Source organism: Podarcis bocagei (genome assembly GCF_964188305.1).
Source record: "Podarcis bocagei genome assembly, chromosome: 5".
Taxonomy (NCBI): Eukaryota; Metazoa; Chordata; class Lepidosauria; order Squamata; family Lacertidae; genus Podarcis; species Podarcis bocagei.
Window position 1 is genome coordinate 29,597,035 of NC_138129.1, and position 19,330 is coordinate 29,616,364.

A 19,330-nucleotide genomic window follows, 5' to 3' on the forward strand; every position below is an offset into this window, starting at 1 on the left:
CAGCTGGGGGGGGGACCTTCCTGCCCCCAGCTGAGCAGTGGCCTAGCCCAACTGCATTGGCCCTCCTGCAAGGCATTGAAATGAAAGGGTTCCAGCTCCAGCGTCAAGAGCTGTGGCAATTTCACCCTGCCTCTAGCTGGCTGGGGCCAATGGATTTTGTTTCAACATCGTGGTATATCGCCAAACTGCAATGTCTAGCTGGTGATACATCACAATGTTGAAAATCTTGCCCAGCCCTAGTCACAATATGCTCTGACTGAGATAATGAAGTAGGTTTCAGGTTTGTTTGTGTAGAAGACACCTGTCCAATTTGCCCTAAAATGTGACACATCTAAAAAGTGCTGCATTTGAAACCTTGTCTCTTATTTTCCCACCTGTTCTTTCTGGATATAATGACTTTTCGGGGTCTCATTATTTATAACAATACAAAATACAGTGGTCAAGCAATGATGTTGGGAGGGGGTATGGGGGGCTGGGCCCTGGATCTTATGTACTAGACCCTAGATCTGGTGTCCATCCATCCCCATGTCTCCCCTTTATTTCATATTTGAATTTACTTACAGGGAAGCTTTCCCTCTGAGTCAGCTTAATTTGCACTATACATTTGCATTAGCAAACTTGTATGCAAATGTGTGTCATGGTCCTGCCTCAAGTCCTTTTAAGGCTGTAGGAACATCCCTGTAGTCAAAATTTAACACCCTGTTTTGATTTATTACTAGCTTGTTTAAAATCCTTATGAAACAAGTGCTTTTTAAAGATTCTAGGTTTCCATAAGGTGCCCTAATGACAGCAGTGAACAAGAATGTAGCAGCTGTGCTTCTGCTTGTCAACCTATTCTCTCAAATACTTTCAAAATTGAGGCTTGCAAATGCCTTACTACTTACTTTTGGAATTAAAAATGCCAGCTTGCTTGGACTGCATAGCAGCACTACAAAGGATTAACCGTGGCCTACTTGGCCTATTCAGTTCATTGGGGAATCTGTATGGTTTATGTTGGACTTGGACCAAGACATCTGAGAAAACTGTCCTCTCTTGGGTGGCTTTGAGTAACTGACTGTTATTTGAAAGGACAAGTGACATAAGGCAGGGCTACTTTAGTGGTGGCCCTTCACCTCTGAAATTCCCTCCCAAATGGCATTTGATATTCAGCCACTGCAAAAAATAAATAAGTAAAAGGAGTTGAACTTGTCCAGGCATTCAGATGTTGAAGTAGTATTTGTGGTGAGGTTCTACAGTTTTATCACAGATGTTCATTGTTTTTATTTGAGTATTTTCTTTTGATTATGGTAATTTATTATTGCTGTAAGCTGCCTATGCTCCATTTTAGAGAAAGGGCACAATATAAATCTATCAAATAAATAACACCTTCCTTGCAGATGATGATAAAATGGAATAAGCTCCCATACACTACCCTGAGTACCTTGAAGGAAAGGCAGGGTACACATGTAATAAAGCAAGCTTAAAATACTAAAAGTGTCAAAATTCAAATAGGGGTGAGGTTCAGGATAGTGTCAGTCGTGAAGAAATAGTAACTATGTTCTCAAAAGTCTTTTTGTCACTTTATCGTATGACAGGAGTGGGCTGACATGCACTATGTACTTAAAACTACACCTCTTGCACCACCAGTTGCATGACAAACTTTGGTTACAGTCCAAACTCCTGATCTGCTGCACTGGGAGGTGGGTGCTGGATGGTGCGAAGACTAGAAAAGCTGGTGTCAGTCTCCTGACTTGTGTCAGTCTGCTGGCCTGGAGCACTCTGTGCTGCCTACTGAAAGTGCAGCAGAGCACTTGGAAAGCTCTAAAATAGGGTGTTGTGGAAGCAGGGAAGGACTGAGCAGACTACAATCCACTGGAGCCATTCCAACTGACATAATCTGATGGCATCAGGCGTGATCACTCTGCCTGTCTTTCCACCTTCTGTCCTAGCAGGTGTAAACAATGAACAAGGCTGCAGTTGCAGTGGTGATTGCTGCTTCATGACACCTTGCCTTTGCCCAGATGGGGTTTGAATTGCTCTGCCAGAAAGCAATAGGACTTAGTTGGAACCGCTTGCTTGTTGCAGCATAATTAATCTGTGCTAAATTATCCTGTGTATGCTTTCTTGCTTGGTCTTGGTTTCCAGTACAGCACACAACGTGTGCTAAGAGCTTTCTGAGATAGAACTAACATGGTGAGAAGTGGGTGAGACTACAGTCCATTCTCCATGATATGCTAGCTTGTGTTGGTGGATTTGTGTTTTTTGCATGGGAGTGTTCAAAGCCTGTGGTGGCATTCTAATTTAACATCTCATTCTGCATGTGTAGATTAGGTTTTAAACATGTAAGTCATAGTATTATTATTATTTAACTTATATCCCACCCTTCCAAAGAAGCCCAGGGTAGCAAACAATGAGCATTAAAGCAGTAAATGCATCTTAAATGCAGGATCAACCAAGGTCCACCTGGCTCAGGATTTTTGGGAAATCCTAGAAACCACTAGGAGGAGGTCTGCCAAAAATGGGCTACTGCAGCAGGGCCTACCCCCTAACCCAGGGGTGTATGAAGGTGGGATCAACACCCCCCACCCCTTGCCACCTTGAGGCCAGTCAGCTGGAAACAAGGTCAAAACAACCAAGGACTTTTTGAGCATATACATTTCAGCCCATGAATTCATTTTCAGAAGCAAAACGCCATTCCTGGTCTCTTCCCCCCCCCCCCCGTTTTCTTCATTCTGGTAGCCTATTTGGAGAGCAAAAACAGTTTTTAAAAAATGGAAGTCAGAAATCCTTGATGATCTTAACTGCAGATTGCCCAGAGTCCTACCAATAGATGCTGACCCCCACCTTCTTTCTCACCAGCAGTGAAACAGATTCTGCTGGGACAGAATCCTGAAATTCCCATACTAGCCTTCCTCTTGAGGATTACAGGGCGGTAGACAATATAATTAAACGAAAATGCAAACCTTAGCAACAAACAAAAACAGTAACCGCCCTCCCTTACACAGTTTTAAAGGCCATAGATTGGGTAATTAAAGGCCTGAATGGCAGCGTTCCCACCGCACTCCGAAGAGGCGGCGGGGGGGGGGGAACCCTCCGTGGAGTCCCTGAGCGCTTCCCCACCCACTCGTGGGTCGGAAGCGTGAAGCTGCTCTCCGGGCTGGGCCCCAACCGCGAGGCGCCTCGAACCCGCGTCTCGCCATCACAGGCCTCGCCCCGGATCCCGCCAGCCCCGGACTCGGAGGGGCTGAGGGGCGGCTTTACAGCAAGGCCGCGAAGCAGCGGCGGCGAGGTAGGCGTTTGTGTCCCGCGGAGAAACGGGGCTTCCCGCCTTGCCAACGCAGGGCTCGCGGCCGGCCCCGGTGCCGCTTCCAGCCAGGCCAGGCCGGGCGAGGAACAAGCCTCTCCTCCCCGGCGTAGTAGCGCGCCGGCGCCGGCTGAGGGAGGCAGGGCCCGGGCGGGGCGCGTCGGGGAAGCGAGCGTGGAGGCCAGCGGAGGTGAATGGGGGGAGGAAGGGCGCTTGTGAGCAGCGCCTCCCTCTGTCCCTCCTTGGGGTGAGGCGGCGCGTCTGACTCAACAGAGGAGGGCGAAGGAAAGTTTCTCCCCAGCCTCTGGCGGTGCGGTGCCTGCCCTGCCTCTCTTCGCCACCCGTGGGCCGGCGGGCAGCCAGGCAAGGCCACCCTGCCCTCCTCTCCTCTCTCTCTCTCTCCATGGAAACTTCTCAGCCGGGAAGCGCCAGTCTGGGCTTCAATCCCACGAGGGTAAGAAGAAGCACGCGGGTTGTGAGAGGAATTTGGGAGTGGGGCCTTTTAAATTCCGCCACCCGGTAGTTGGAAGTCGCCGCTGTAGTTGCATCGGGACTGCTTTGGGCTGCCTTTGTGGAAGGGGAAATGAGGTCGTTTGGGTATGTTGGGGTTTGTTTTCTCTCTGTCATCTATCTATCTCTCTCTTACTTTTGATTTTTAATTAGGTTTAATTTTGGTGATCGGCTCCCAAGGGATGTGTATTGATGGGAGCGTATATAATTATAATTAATAAAAACAAACTTCCGGGGTAAACCACAGGAGAGTAATGGCATTTCTTGGTCGCTGCTGCTGTTACTAGGATACCTTTAAACTGTAACCACAGCCCCTATAAGATGGGGGGGGGGGAGAGATCTTATTTTACAATATAGGACTGCCTTTTTAAAAAAGTGAAAATATTTCACAATTGCCAGTTTTGACATGTCATTTTAAGCCTTAAATGATTGCATGTAGAATTCTGTTTTCATTCTTTAGAAACCTGTAAAGTCACTTTCCTAGTTTGCCATTTTCAGGCTTTTAATGTTTTGGAGAGGGTGTGTTTTAATGGTGTCTCTGTGTTGCAATGTAATTACCGGTGAGCTAACCGTGTGTTCTTAATAAGTGTGGTAGCTTAGGAGGAGTGAAAGGAGCTTGACTCCCAAGGGTTGTGGCTATGTCAAAAACTGAAAGCAAAAAAGTGAAAGCAATCATCTGCTTCATCTCTAGAGTATTAGTAGTGCATGTGCTGGCTGGGGTTGATGGGAACTGTAGTCTAAAACATCTAAAGGGTACTAGGTTAGCAAAAACTGGGCTAAAATCACACTCCATCCCTCTAGCATACTCCTTCATCATTTCCAGTCTTATGATACTGAGACAATTTAAAGGGAAAGTTGACTCATGCTACTGGTTAGTGATTACCTGCCAAACATATGTTGCATGTACATTATGAGTCAAACTTCAACCTACAGTAGCTCTATATTATTTCAAGAAGATTTTTGTGTTTTTTAATCCTGTGTCCCCATCTTTAAACTAGGTGCTTCAAGCAGTCTTGCCAGCTTGGTATTTAGGTACCGGTAACTATCAGTATTTTAGCTGCTTCTGAGTTGTATCCCATCTAAGTTTGCCTTTTACATGAGCTCCCCCCCCCTTGCAGTTTGTAAATACAGAATTTACTTACATAAATATATAGCTTTTCTTTCGTATAGGTGTCAGTGGAAGGTCGCATTGGCAGGCATTTCAGTTGCATATAACTATGCAGCAGTATTTTACTCATTCCAACACTTTGTGTTTGCTCCTGTGTTCAGTGGGGTCCACTTTCAATTAAGTGTACTTCAGATTGCAGCCCTGTCTTACCTCCTTTGGCATACATGGCACTTGACAGCAAGTCAGAGGACAGGTCCCTGCCCCTGGAGCAAAAAACAAAAACAGGGGTGAGCAAGGAAGAATACGTGGCTATTTCAGTTATATTTGTTTAGGTTCCATTACAGGATGCATTACAGAATAGGATGTTATGTGCTTCTTGAATTCATCATGTAGAGCATGGGGATAAAACTCCTTTGAACTCAGTTCATCATGGGTGTTTACTGACCACAGTGCTGTCAGTTGTTAATATACTTTGTATTTAATGCCTATTGAATTTCATGTTATCTCAAATGTGGTTCAAACTGTCTGGTTCTTTATACTGAAGTCATGATTTCTAGTGAAATAACTGCAGGCAGTACAGTGGTGCCCCGCAAGACGAATGCCTCGCAAGACGAAAAACTCGCTAGACGAAAGGGTTTTCCGTTTTTGCGTTGCTTCGCTAGACGAATTTCCCTATGGGCTTGCTTCACAAGACGAAAACGTCTTGCACTTTTTTTTTAAAGCCGCTTGAAGAGGCGCAGTTGCGACGGACCGTGCTTCGCAAGACGAAAAACATCGCAAGACGAAAAGACTCACGGAACGAATTCTTTTCGTCTTGCAAGGCACCACTGTAGTGTCTCATTATTCATTAGCACAAGCTTTGAGGTATATTTTTGAGTCCAAAGACAGAACTGGGCTAGTCCTTTATGACGGCTGAGTTTGCTTTTAAGTAATTTTTGTCAATCTCAGGTATGGAGGCTGCTTTCTTCTGCAGTTTCTATTTCTAGCTACACTCCCTTTGATTGAGTGTCTGTGAACAGATCATTAAATAAGGTAAGTGTTTCTGTATTCCTTCAGTTCTTTCTTCCCTCTCATCATTGGATAGGACAAAAAAGTCATAGGCTCATAAAAGGAGCATTAACACTGTACCTTTTGCATTAATTCGCTCCAGCTTTTCTTCTGTTACTTTTATACACTGCCTTAACTGCTCCCCCTTGCACTGTGAAACTTCTGTACTACAGGATGTTGTCTCCAAAGTTTTGGTTGTGATAACTCAAAATAAATTTCCTATGTAGACCAACACTATTCCTAATGGGATTTCTCATACCCATAACACTTTCCTGCAGATACTTTCAGGTATGTTTGATGCTGTTGAAATAAGTCTGCCTTGTAGTCCAGAGCTCTTGAGAACTGAACAAGTGAGAGCCTACAATTATGTGAGCTAAACTTCCAGACAATCTGAAATTAGCATTGTATGAACTTGAATTTTAGCTGCAAAGTATGTCCTTTATAGCCAATACATGAAATGGGTTTTTTCCTTGCCCAACCCTGTGCAGCACACAGTTGCTACTCCACCCTGAGGTCTTAACATCCTAATTACTTGTTGTGAGGTATAGCTTTTGGCTAGAGCTACTAAAACTAAACAGGAGCATAGTCCTGTTTCTGTCTTTTCTCTACTGGATCTTGGGTTCTTGAGGGTGTACTCTCTCATTCAATACACACACTTATTATAAAATAAGATTTGCATGGTGTTTCTCAGCTTTAGAAGACTTTAGCATTTTATCAGAAGCCTTCATTGGTGACACTTTTGAGGTGCTGCAGTACTATTGAAGTCTGTTGTGTTGTTGCTTTTAAGCACATTACCATCCTCAAAAACGCTTTGCTCACCTGCATGTGTCCATGGAACACAAGAGTAGTATAAGCAATCTCATCTACTAAAGACAGAGCAAGACAGAGTTTGTGGATTGAGAAGAGTCAGTGTGGTATAAGTTATGATAGTGCAGTCCATTGGTTCAGTCTGCCTCTTTATTCTGCCTTCCTCAAAACTATTTCAGTAGTATATCTTGGGGATCGTATTCTTGTTGGGTATTTTATTATGGGTTGATTTTTGTTGTGATTCCCCAGATTCTTAAGCTTAAGAGCTGCATATCAGAATCCGGATTTAGGGGCCTATGCCTGGCTCATCATCAGCTCATCTGAGCAGCACATTCGTCTTCTCCCACTCAGCCCTTCTCCAATTCCGTGGAGCATCCTACTGTTCTACTGCTGTGGCTTTTTCTCTGCCTTGTAGGTCCCAGCCTGTAGCTGTAAAGAGGACACTGTGCCAGGCAACTCTTGTGCACAAGAAAATACTACTTTAATTTCTATACTCATGCTTTGAAATGCTTGGACCTGCTATTTGCTCACTTGGCATAGAACAGTACTGATTAATATATTGGCATTGTTCCCTTCCCTCCTCACCCCAAAACCCCAAGGAAACGAATTTAGGAAGTATGTAGTTTTTAATTTAAAAAAATTCTTTGAAATCAGAATTCAGAGAAAAGGAGGTTGTTTCTTGCTCTCCTAGCCAGGGGATTTTCCCCCACAAAGACTATAGAGATTTCCATGTATTCTGTGTATGTTTTTTTTTTTGTGTGTGTGTGTGTGTGTGTGTGTACACACACACACACACAGAGAGAGAGAGAGAGAGCGAGAGAGAGAGCGCTTACAGGAACTAGTAATGTATTTTAAAGCTTTTACCATTTCCATTATGGAACACTGTTTTTGTTTTGGTTTTTAAGATACAGTTGGGCAGATCTAAATATAGCAGGCATTCCTGAAACCCATTAGATTGAGCTCATTAAGTTATTTGTACGTTCTATAATTTGCTTTCCTATTTTTGTCAGTTACAAAGTCTTTGTGTGCCTATAAAGCCTGTTCTACTGCTCTCTAATTGGCCACCTCCTGTTTGACTGATTCATTTCTGTCGGAAACAGTTGCTACAGAAACAGTTAGTGATGTCATGTCACAAACTTGTGGTATCATTGAATGTGTAGAACAGGAGGTGTCTGGTTCTGCATCTAAGCTTTTTCTCATTTTAGACTGGTTTTGCAAAATTGCAGAAATGGTTCAGTGGGTTCAATGGAATTAAATATGGTATCTAGCCAAGTTGCAGTTCTCTTCCCAAACTCTGGAATTTGCGCTGGGTGGAGGCACTTACACACTTTTGGGCTGGGTGGAGGCCTTACACACTTTGGCAAATATTAGATGTCCTCTATTTTTGCGGCTATGCTTACTGAAGGTGGCAGAAGCTCAAAAACCTTCAGCTGCTGTTTATTGACTGAAGCTCTGTTAACAAACATTTGTTTGTGCACTGTCTTAAATATCTGTTAGGCTGAGTTCCAGTGGCAGCATTTGATACACGATTGACTTTGGCCTCTGTACAGACTAGTAGCAGACTTGCTAAGCTCTTCCAAGTTTTCATTTTCACTTGTTGAAGAGCGTAGGACACGGTAGAAGCACTTCCTATTCACTTCCTTTCAACAATCCTTGTATAAGTATCTCGGAGTCTGCAGCCGTCATGTTTACTCACATGATGAATTGGACTCTCTGCCAAGACCTGTGTAATGTGATGAGGTCACAGACGCTAATGTGATTTGACTTGCTGCATGTCGTAAAGGATGAGCTAGTGTGGTTGTAAAAACTGGCTTATTCATTTTTTCAATCTTGGGTAACGAAGCTAGAAAAGTGAGTTATAGGGAATAATTGGCCTATTAATACCCTTTTATTAGAGAGGTAGAAGGAATTTAAATAAACTGCATCCGTGTTTGTCTTGGGGGTCTGTGACACTGGTGCAGTGCATCAAATCTATACACCCTACATGTACCAGATTCTTCAGACTGTGCTGGTTTTCTCATCCATATAGGTCACAGAAGGGTTGGAAGATGTCATGGATTGTATAACATCCACAGCTGGCTTCCCAGGGTCCCTGCAGGAGTGTCTTGGGAGTTAAAGTCGCTGATATGACCAGGTGTCTTCCTGCACTTCTGTATGTGGGGGGGGGGGAATCTGATGAAGAGTCCAAGAAGCTGACACCAGGACATTCCCCATTTTCTGACCTTGCATCCATTAATCTATTTGCATACCACATATCATAAAAACATCTCATGGCAGCTTACAATAAAATCCATTAAAATACAATAACAGCAAAATAAACGTAACAGCTTTGGTAGGCAGTTCAAAATATAACATAAAAATTATGACAAATGACTGCTGTCAATAGCCAGCAAAGCCTTCAGTAAAGACATATAGTTTCAGCATGCACTGTCAATGCACAGGGGGGGAAAGCCCTCTTCCTGGTTGCTGCAAGATGAGCTTCCACATAACCATGAAGATCTCAGCAGATGGCCCTAATGACCAGGAAGGTCTGTACAGGAGAAGGCGTTCCTTTGGATTCCTAGTCCCAAATTATTTAAGGCTTTGTAGGTTGATACCAAACCTTAAACCTGGCCCATTAGCAAATTGGAATCAAGTCTTGAGGTTGTGTATGCATAGTTCACTAAGCTGGTAAAAGATGCTTTTATCCACTACAGCCACTTGGGCTTTCCAAGTCAAAAATAGTTCCTGGAGCACCCCCAGACTACATACCTACTCCTTCAGAACCCTTGCCAGCATTCAACGTCAGGTTATTGACCCTTATCTAGCCCATTGCTGTGCCCAAACACCAATCCACATCCAGACACCAATCCAGAACTTGTATGGCCATGCCTGATTCAGATGGAGAAATCAAGCTGAGTATTATCACTATAATGATGTTGTTGTGCTTCAGATCCTCTAATGACGGCTTCTAGCAGTTTCATATGGACGCTGAACAGCACTGAAGATGATATGGGACTCTGTTTTACTCCATAGCTGAGCCGCCAAGGTACAATCATCCAGTGCTACTCTGATACCAACCCTAAAAGTAGGAGCAGAACCACTGTAACACAGTGTTTCCTACTTCCAACCGTCTGAGCAAGTCCAGCATGATACAGTGACTACGTTAGCAAAAGCTACTGAGAGCTCAAGCAAAATGCCAGGGTTGCACTACCATGTCCCTGTCAGGGTAACCAATGCTGATTCACTTCCAAAACCAGGTGTGAACTCAGAGTGAAATGAGTCCAGATAACTGGTTTCTTCCAAGTGCTTGGGTTGGGTTGTCACTGCCCTCTCAGTCACTATCTCCCAAAAGGGTTGGGAACTAACTTACCAAGAACTAACTTAGTTGGTCTTTAAGGTGCTACTGGAAGGGATTTTTTTATCCCAAAAGGGTGTATCGGCAACTAGACAGTAGCTGTCAAATACCCTGGGTCCAGGGTGTTACTTTACCTCCTCCTTAAGAATAACAGGTATTGTGCCTTAGCAAAGTGATGCATACATCACACCACTCTGTTTTCCCCCTCTCAGCTAGTTTGAACTTGAATTTGGCACATTTTGGCTGGGAACCAACTTCAAAAACATTCTAGCATAGTTGGGGTGCATGCATATATAGGAGCTTAGAGCAATTTTACTTTGATGCTGTCATCACTTTACATTCTTGTTATTCCAGTCTAACATGGAAAACTCCGCATTCCAAATTGTGTGACGTGGGCATATGTTCAAAAGATTATTAAATAATATTGGTTCATATCATTTTTAATAAGATGAAAAGGCATTGTGAAGACCAAACTACACAAGGCAGTGGGAGATCCACGATCAGATTTCCTCTGTGCTTCCCTCCACAAACACATTTATTGAATTTTCTAAACACAAATTATAAATAGAAAAAAGAAGTTACAATAACAAACAGTATCCACATACTAGGAAATTTAAGAGATAGTATAGTTGCCATTTATCAACAACTTCTCCTGTGGTTTTGAGTTAAAATGCAGCCATGGGGAAGCCCCCATTCCCATTCGATTGAGGCTGTAGTACTGGCAAGGTTTTAAATCTATCTTGTATTTTCACAATATAAGTTGCCTGCTCCCATGCTAGCATTTGCCTGGGGTGGGGCAAGGAACATATGCCTTTGCTTCAAGAGGGAGAACAAGTTAGATAAGGAAAATGGCACAGGAGAGAAGATTTTTTTAAAAGCCTGCACCATGTGGTCTTGATCTAATCTGGGGTTCCCAACCTCTTAGCACTTCTCACAAACAAGGATCAGAGGTGAGTCAGGAAGCAAGCCCCAAACAAAAGGAAATCGCTTTTGATGGGCTTCCCTAATAATAACATGAAGAAACTCCTGCTTATTCTTTTTATTTTTAAAAGAATGCTGTTTCTAAAAACCATCCAGAGTGGGAACTGATTAAAAAGCCCTTTACATGAATCATGCCCACCTCTGCCTTCCCACACTATGAAAGAATCCATAGTTCAAGACTCTTCAATTCTAACTTGTATTCCCTTGGATGAGATTGTATTTTTAATTTGTTTGCATTCTCAAAATGAACAAATGCTATGTAAAATTAGCGGACAAATGGGTTTCATTTTCATTCTCAAGGACCTTGCAATGCTATTTTTCTGGCAAAGCTCTTTGATGTGTTTCTCTTGCATGAAGAACTCTCATAAGTATTACTTCCAGTTGAATATATTTTGAAAATCTGCTGGATGTCATTCAGTGTGATAGTAGGATTAGTTGCATTAGTTACAGTTTTTTCCTATTGCTTGATGCTTAAAAGGTAAGACATACCTCTTTCTGCAATTTCAGGCTCTCAATCCATTGGGCACTTGACTGGCGCTTAGTCGTAAGCACTGTCCATTAGAAATAATACTATCATTTTCAGGCTAGGCATAGACTATCTCTACACTTTTTCTATATTTGGAAACTTTGGGTTGTATCCAGTGTAGTTCCAAATAACTTGTTTCCATTAGTTTTACGCTTCTGTAATGGACATTGTGTGTCCACCAGCATTTGCTGTGGTCAGTATGTAAAATGTAGAGGGGAGACATGCACCTCCAAACATGCAGTGGGCATACACTAGGTTGTTGGAGAAAGGGAACAATGATCGTACTGAAGTCTCGACAGAAACCCACTGAATGCACCAAGCAGCAATATTAATTTTTCAACATTTGCTCTAAAAGCAGAAGACTACTAAGCACTTTTGGAGTTCTTCTTATTGATTACATCTACAATCTAATGCATTATATACCTGGAGGTAACTCCTATTTAAATTCAATGAGGCTTACTCCCATGTAACTGTGGGTAGCGTTGTCGCCTAAAGCAGTGTTTCCCAACCTTTTTTGGGCAAAGGCACACTTGTTTGATGAAAAAAATCTCGAGGCACACCACCATTACAGCCCCGTGACGTCAGCGCGCAGCGTCACACCGGGAGGGACGCACGAAAGTGTAAGTTTCAATTTTTTTTCCTCCCCCTTGCCGGGGAACCTCCAAGCTTTGGGGGGGGGGGAGGAGGCAGCAAAGCGAGGCAGGAAGGAGAGCGCGGCTTGGCTGGGTGAGCTTTGGCAGGGAATGAGAGCCGCGAGGCGGGCGCTGCGGACGGAGGCGCTGCCCGCCGAGCTCGCAGGCAGGCAGACGGCGAGAGCCCCGCGCTGGGCAGCCTCTCCTCGCCGCCGCCGCCCCGCCTCTCGCCGCCCGACTCGCCCGCCTCCCTCCAGGCAACATCTCGCGGCACACCAGGCAACATCTCGCGGCACACTAGTGTGCCGCGGAACAGTGGTTGGGAAACACTGGCCTAAAGTTAACTTTCATGAGAACTTTAGTTGGTAAGGAAACTGCATGAAGGCATCCAAGATCAAATTGCAGTGTTTTCCTTTCTCTTCTCGCTGTGCGTCTTAAATCTGTAAACCTGGTTTCCTAGTATTCAGTTGTGTTATCCTCAGTAGTGTAATGGGACATGGAAACTTGACACGTAATTCTAAGTATGGGGTGCTTAATTGGACACCAATGCGAAAAACTCAGATGCTGCTGTTGATGAACTGAGGGTATTTTATGCAAATAAAGGTTTTTGAACAAATACTGAGTAACTTGGTTTAAAGACCCATTATGGAAATAATTGTTAAGATAATTTTAAAGGTATTAGCCCTGTATCTCATATGTATGACAGAAAATAAAAGGAATTCTAGGGTTTTTGATTTAACCAAGTAATACTATGGGTGAGTAATACACTGAATCAGTCCTGTCTGGTGTTTAAGTTGTCTATGAACTGTGTCCAGTACTCTATGCTGTTGCCCTTTTGTGCTCAGAAAGCATATATGTTACCACCTCTATGAAGGAGGCTCTAGTCAAAGTCCTGTTGTCTATCTTTCATCCTGCATCTGCATGCATTAGAGGATCAGTCTGGAATGGAATGAAAAAAAAGTTGTTTTCAACACTGTTGTCCTTCATTGGATATCAAACATTTCACAGTTATGTTGCACTGAAAATTGTAAATATCATATATGATGCAAGCTAGCAAATCTTGATGCCAAATAATCCTAGGAGCGCTTTGTCTTCCGAGTCTCCTCATGGTGATACTCCCATATTTTGAAAACATTTTGATCATCAGTGCTTATAGCTCCAGGCAAACATGTTGCTATTTTGGTTTTTTGTTTGGATGAATAATGCGTTGTTACAGGCAAATTCTATCACACACTCTCCAGTCTGGAGTGTTTAATAGATGTTGGTGGCAACGTTGTTCCATTTTGCTTTGTAAGATGAAATAAGATGCATGTCCAAGTTTTAAAACCATTTTGAGGTCAGATGATTGCTTTGGAGTCCTTTTTTTAACTTGCTGTATTCATATTCTGTAGCTCTAACTGAAATCCTTGTCTCAGCTTGTAGCTGAGTATGAGAAATCTTCCCAGACAGGACTACGTAGCAGTTTCAGTAGGCAGCTGTCTAATGAGAATGCAAGGAACCTGTTCCCTGAGCAACTAAGCATGTGGGCTGCTGCTAAGCAACAGCCATCTGGAACCCAGTTTGTATTTCTTGGAATGTACCAACCATTTGGTTGGCCAAGAGATAGCATATAGTTGTAGCTGGGAACAAAGACACTTCAAGGGATTTCAGCAGTTTTATGTCATTCTGAAACCCGCAAGAATTGGAAAGCCCAACTGAAATGGTCTCATTCCACCAGCCCTAAAACAACATATTTCCTCTTGTCTTTTGAATTCCATATATCCTGTGTTTCCAAAAGTATGCTTGGCAGTATTTTGTCTTTCAGTCGCTTTTCACAAGCTGCTTAGTGACTTTATCATGTTACATTCCTCTGTGTTTAATTCTTTAGGTGACTTCAGGGAAGAGTCTAGAAAACTGATCAAAGTGCATGTCTGTAATGTGCAGGCACATGCCCAAGAAAACAAATTTGATGTTTTTCCTAATGCATCTTTCAAACTCTCCTGGAGATACAGGTTTTAGTTAACAAGATGTGTCTCTCTACTTCACCCATCTCCTGTTCACTTCTTTATTTATATTAAGTACACATGTACTGAAAAGTAGTATTTTGGAAAAAGGAATGATCCAGTCAGTAACTGTTTAGATTTGTATACAGTATTTAAGGGTGTATCCATAAAAAGTATCTCTCATTTGCATTTAATAAGCGCCATTCTAGACAGTTGTGAAAACTGGCAATATTTTAGTGCCTCTAACCACCCCCACCCCCATTATATCCATAAACAGAGGGAGAGATTCCTGTATGGAAGCAATTGGTATCTCCCAGAAGCTTTTTGTACTGAATGTTTAAAAGTCAAGTTATTTGGGATGTTGGTTCTCTGCAAGCATAACTTGCATATAACATTCTTGTCTAAACTATTAATAGAATCTTCAAGTGATCTATGAATTGTGCCAGAAACGGAATGTTTGGGCTCTGACTACTGTGCCATGGTATAACCAGGCTCAGAGTTTGATTCCTGCACAACAGGTTGTATCTTAATGCCAAGAAACATCTGTTAGCATTCAGATCAGTCTTTGCCAACCTGGTGCCCTCCATGTGTTTTGGACTACAACTCATATCAGCCCCAGCTGTGCTGTAAGAGTTGTAGTTCAAAGCATACGGCAGGCACCAGGTTAGTAAAGCCACATTTATATAGTGTTGTGTCACACAGAACATAAGGTGGCACTTAAATGGGTGGAGGGAAGGTATGATGAGCACATAGTAGGTAATGCCTGTCTGCTTTCTCCTTATCTATTGTCTTGGAGGAACAGCTCTTGGCATAAAAGCCACGGCTTGCAAACCATTGTGATATGCTGTTGCCTGGCTGAAAAAGCATTTGGCAACAAATCTTTAAAATGGTTGATATGATATTAAGTAAAGCCATTTTGGAAATGAACCACTCTGCTCCTATGTATAGCTAAGTGTGATAACTTGTTTCAAAAGAAACATTCATGTACTTTTCTTTGTGGAAGGTGCTGGATGAAGTACAATTCCTATTTCTGATTTTGGGGTGGTGGTGTCTACATTTATTTCTGTAGCTAGGTGACTGGAAGATAATTTTCAGTGTGCATGGGGTGGGAAGAGGAAGGGAAGTCACTGGCAAGAAGCAAATAGCCATCTCCTTTCTTATTCTTCTTTTTAGAAAGAAAATAAAGGATACATCACAGCTGTTGGTCACTGTAGTCTCATTATTATGTTGCTGATGGTCTCCTTGGAGATAGCAATGTAGCTGTTTATAGGGCTGAGGTTTTCTGTTGCTTTCTTGCTAGTTTCTCATCCCGAGTGACACTGGTAAGTTCCAAGTTTAGGTGAGCCTACATTTTCAATAGCTACAGTTTTGTGGTGCTATCTTCAGAGTTTCTTAACTATCCATGTATCAAGCTGAGTCTTGAGGCAGACCTATCCTATACATTGCCTCTTTTTGTTTTGCTTTGTGTTGTGTGCCTGTATGTTCAGGTTAAGAAAAAACCTTCTTTTGTGTTTTATTTTGGAGTACAAGAGCAAGGTTTGATAGCTTTGTGTGGAAATGCACAGACATTTAGATAGATGTCTTGATAGTTTATAGTTCCAAAAGGAAAGCTGCAGTGGTGGAGGATAAATAAATCACCAGACTAGCATTCTGAAAGCTGTTGAGCTCCCTTTGGGTCCCTTGCAATACTACAATTCTGTGATTATATGAATATTGAAAATAAACCTGTTTTGTCTGAGTTTTCTTAACTAAATGAGAAAAGAGGGAGCTACTCTCAAAAATTGTAACGTTTACACGTGAAGAAACAGGTCGTGTTGGCTTTCAAAATGGTTTGCAGCAAGTTCTTTGTTCATTCTGAAGTTAACTGCAATGCTTTGTTCTTTTTTGCTATGTATATGCCTCTGCAAACAAAATTTGTGAATAACTGTAGGCTCTAGTTTAGCCTTTCTGACTTAATGTTTGAGAATGTTTGAGGCAGATTCACTCTGGATTTAAAAGCTCCTTTTATGTTGAAGGTTAAATGGCGGTGGTGGCAAAACTTCTTAGAAGCTACTTGCTCTTTATGAAAGTCTAAAAAATTAGTAACTCAAGGAACAGACTCCAAATTCATAATGGCAGGATGAAAGCCCATTACCAGAAAAGGAAGGGGGGAGGATCTGACTCGACCATTGGAATGAAAAAAGTAGACACATAATAGTCTCAGGAATGTCACATTGAGGAAATGACCTTTCAGTCTAATTTCCTACTTAGCTGGATCCCCTAAATTGACTGAGGCAGTAGAAACATTTGTTAGCGTTTGCTTACTGCCAGCCTTTTGCTGTTTAGTGTTATATCTTCAAAAACAGCTGTAGCTCAGGCTTGTGCATTGTGCAAATGAGTTTGTTGCTTTGACTGGAAGTGCACTAAACATGTTTGAGCATCTTCCATAGGCACATATGTAAAGCATTTCTAATTACTTGGCTGAACGTCTGTAAGATTCTCCTGTCTGAAACTTTGAAGCAGAGAGTCTTAATGTTTTGAATCTAGGGAAACGTTTTGTACTAGTCACATGTAAAGGAGAAATTGGGCTGTAAAAAGATTTGGCTTGTTGCCATTTGGGATATAGTCATAGTCTTAGGTATGCTTGGGAAAAGCTTTTATCTGATGCTTGTCTTTTGTTAGTTGAAACTTGGATTGTACATTAAACCTTGTTATTTTAAAAATATATGAAAACTTTTCCTGGGGCACAAATAAAACACTCAAGAAAATACCTCCCTTTCATGTTCTGTTGTCCAGTGTAGAATGCTTAGAATAATGCTGGGTAGTGGAAAAATGTGTCTCTGCAATCAGAATCTGACATTCATATTTCCTACCCAGATATGTGTTGCTTTAAATTGCACATTTCTAATATGTCTGGCTCACATAGTAAATTTTTGCTGGAGACTGCTCAACTCAAGCTTTCAGTATCTTTGTGTCATTGGGAATGGAGTAGGGGGCTGAACATTTGCTGCATTTACTGCAAAACAATGCTGGTCTATGACTGTTTCAAATCATTCTATAGTATTAGAAGGTTTCTTTCTGCATGTCTGAAGCAAGGATAATTATTATTTATTGTATTAGTTGCTTTATACAAAAAGATGCCTTAAAGCAAATCAGCAATTACATAAAATGAAAAAAGCTAAAATCAGAAAAAAATAACCAAGAGAATAATAAAGTTCCTAAAACAGCTCATCCAGCACTACTTTAAAAATAACAAATTCTGCCCCTCCCCACCAAAACATGAGCACCACAATAAAGATCAAAATCGTAGCAAAGTATGATCCAAACTTACAAAAGGAAATTTCATCATAACTCCCAATGAAAACTGTTAATGCTGATTTCTTAAAGAATGCAAAAGTCAGTATTTTTTTTCTTGCAGAGGAAAATGTTCCCTTGCTGATCTCTATAAATTGTAATATCTATCAACTGAGAGTATATGGAATGCAGGGATCTAAAACTTCTCTACTTTCTCCCCAATTATAGGGAAGCAATGGCTAATTAAATTTAATGTGGTTTCCTAGAAACTGACTCGTGCTTTCCTGCTGTTGACTGGACCCATCTGTCTGTAGTTTTCCTTTCTGGAGATTAGGGAAAGGAAGCTCTGGCTTTGATGCAAAATTCTTCACCCTTGATAGTTTTTCATGAGCAAAAGCCACATCGGATACAATTACACTCCTTGGTTCTGTACAGGGCATATAATGGGTGATCACTCAAACTGTGGCAAGCAAGGGAAACTTTGCATTTAATTTAACAAAGGCAATGCTGAGTCAGCTCCTCTGGTATTTGCAACGTTGTTTCGTGTGAAATGCTAACTTAAACTAGGATTCCAAGTGAGAACCACAGTCCTCAGAGCAGCTTGCAGATTGTAAACCTGCTCTAAATTAATAGGGTGGATGCAAAAGGGCTTCCAATATTAGAAAAATAAAATTTAGTGTTTGCTCTTTGAATAACTGTGTTCCAGGTGATGGCTTGGTAGCTTGAATGTCTAAATAGTTTCTTATTAATTGTGACACTCCTTCCCAAGGAGAAAATTGTCCTAGCGTAGTCATTCTTTGGGTTCCTTACTGAGCAGAGTTTAAACACGTAGTCCAGAATGAAAAAGCAAGCCCCTGAAGGTTAATGGCATATGATTTAAGAATTTTATCTGCTCTCTTCTGCCAAAATTGTTCACTTGCTATCTTAATATGCTGGTGGCATGATTTTTCAGCTGTGGTCTATAATGTTTCCACACTATGCAATGTTTGTTCAGAGTGTTTATTCAGAGAGCATTTATTCCTGTGATTATATAACATTACCCAATAACACTTTTTTTCTTTCCTAAGCTCACAATGCAAATGATAAAATACTATAAACACAAAGTATTAAAATCAACAGTCTGCAGCATAAACATTTTCCAACAGAGAGGATAATAGAAACAGTTAACCACTGTTTATGTGCTGTATATTTTTAGTTAAATACTTTAAAATTGGATTTTAAACCCTGGGAGAAAAGTCTTCACCTGCATGCACTTAAAGAAGGTGCCAGATGAGCTTCTGTGGGAAGGGTGTTATAGAACAGGAATCCTAGCACTAAGAAGGCCCACTCCTTGACAGCCACCTGGAGCAGATCTTGAGGTTTCAGTTGCCCGACACTTTTAACTGTGTCTGGAGACAGGCTTGGCAATTGGTGCTGCTAATGAAGCACTAGCATAATATGAGCTAATTGTCCAGTTAATAATGATACAGGCCTATTTTGGATTAAGTGCAGTTTCCAAATTGTTTTCAAAAGCAGCCCCTTGTAAAAAACAGAAGCAGCCATTTGTACAACTCACTGAAATATAGATGGGTTGTCAATGCATGGTTAATTGTAGCTACGTTATCTCAATTTACATATGGTAATAGCCGATAAAAGATACTCCAGGCAACAGAGGCCACTCAGGACTGTAATGGCAATGCTGGATGAATAAGCACCTATAAACTGTGTATCTGATATTCTTTAGCGCGTAGTACAGCCCCCTTCAGAATAGGTCTGAAAGCCATTCACTCAGGTGATGAATCACCCACCAACATTATCTCAATTGTGTCTGGATTGAGTTTCAGTTCATTTGCCTTCATACAGTC

General features: G+C 41.8%; 1 protein-coding gene across 5 annotated transcripts in view; it reads left to right on the forward strand.

Annotated features, from left to right (window-relative positions):
• DLGAP4 (DLG associated protein 4) overlaps window positions 1–19,330 on the forward strand; it is a 266,682-nt gene that overhangs the window by 228,177 nt on the left and 19,175 nt on the right. Inside the window, exon 1 of one of the 5 annotated variants that reach the window (XM_081196091.1) lies at window positions 3,118–3,268. The exons of 3 other annotated variants lie outside the window; for them this stretch is intronic. The gene's annotated coding sequence lies outside the window, so the exon portion shown is untranslated. Of the gene's footprint in view, window positions 1–3,117; window positions 3,269–3,518; window positions 3,738–19,330 lie in introns of those variants that run through there. One more of the 5 variants, XM_081196090.1, reaches the window with a different exon arrangement.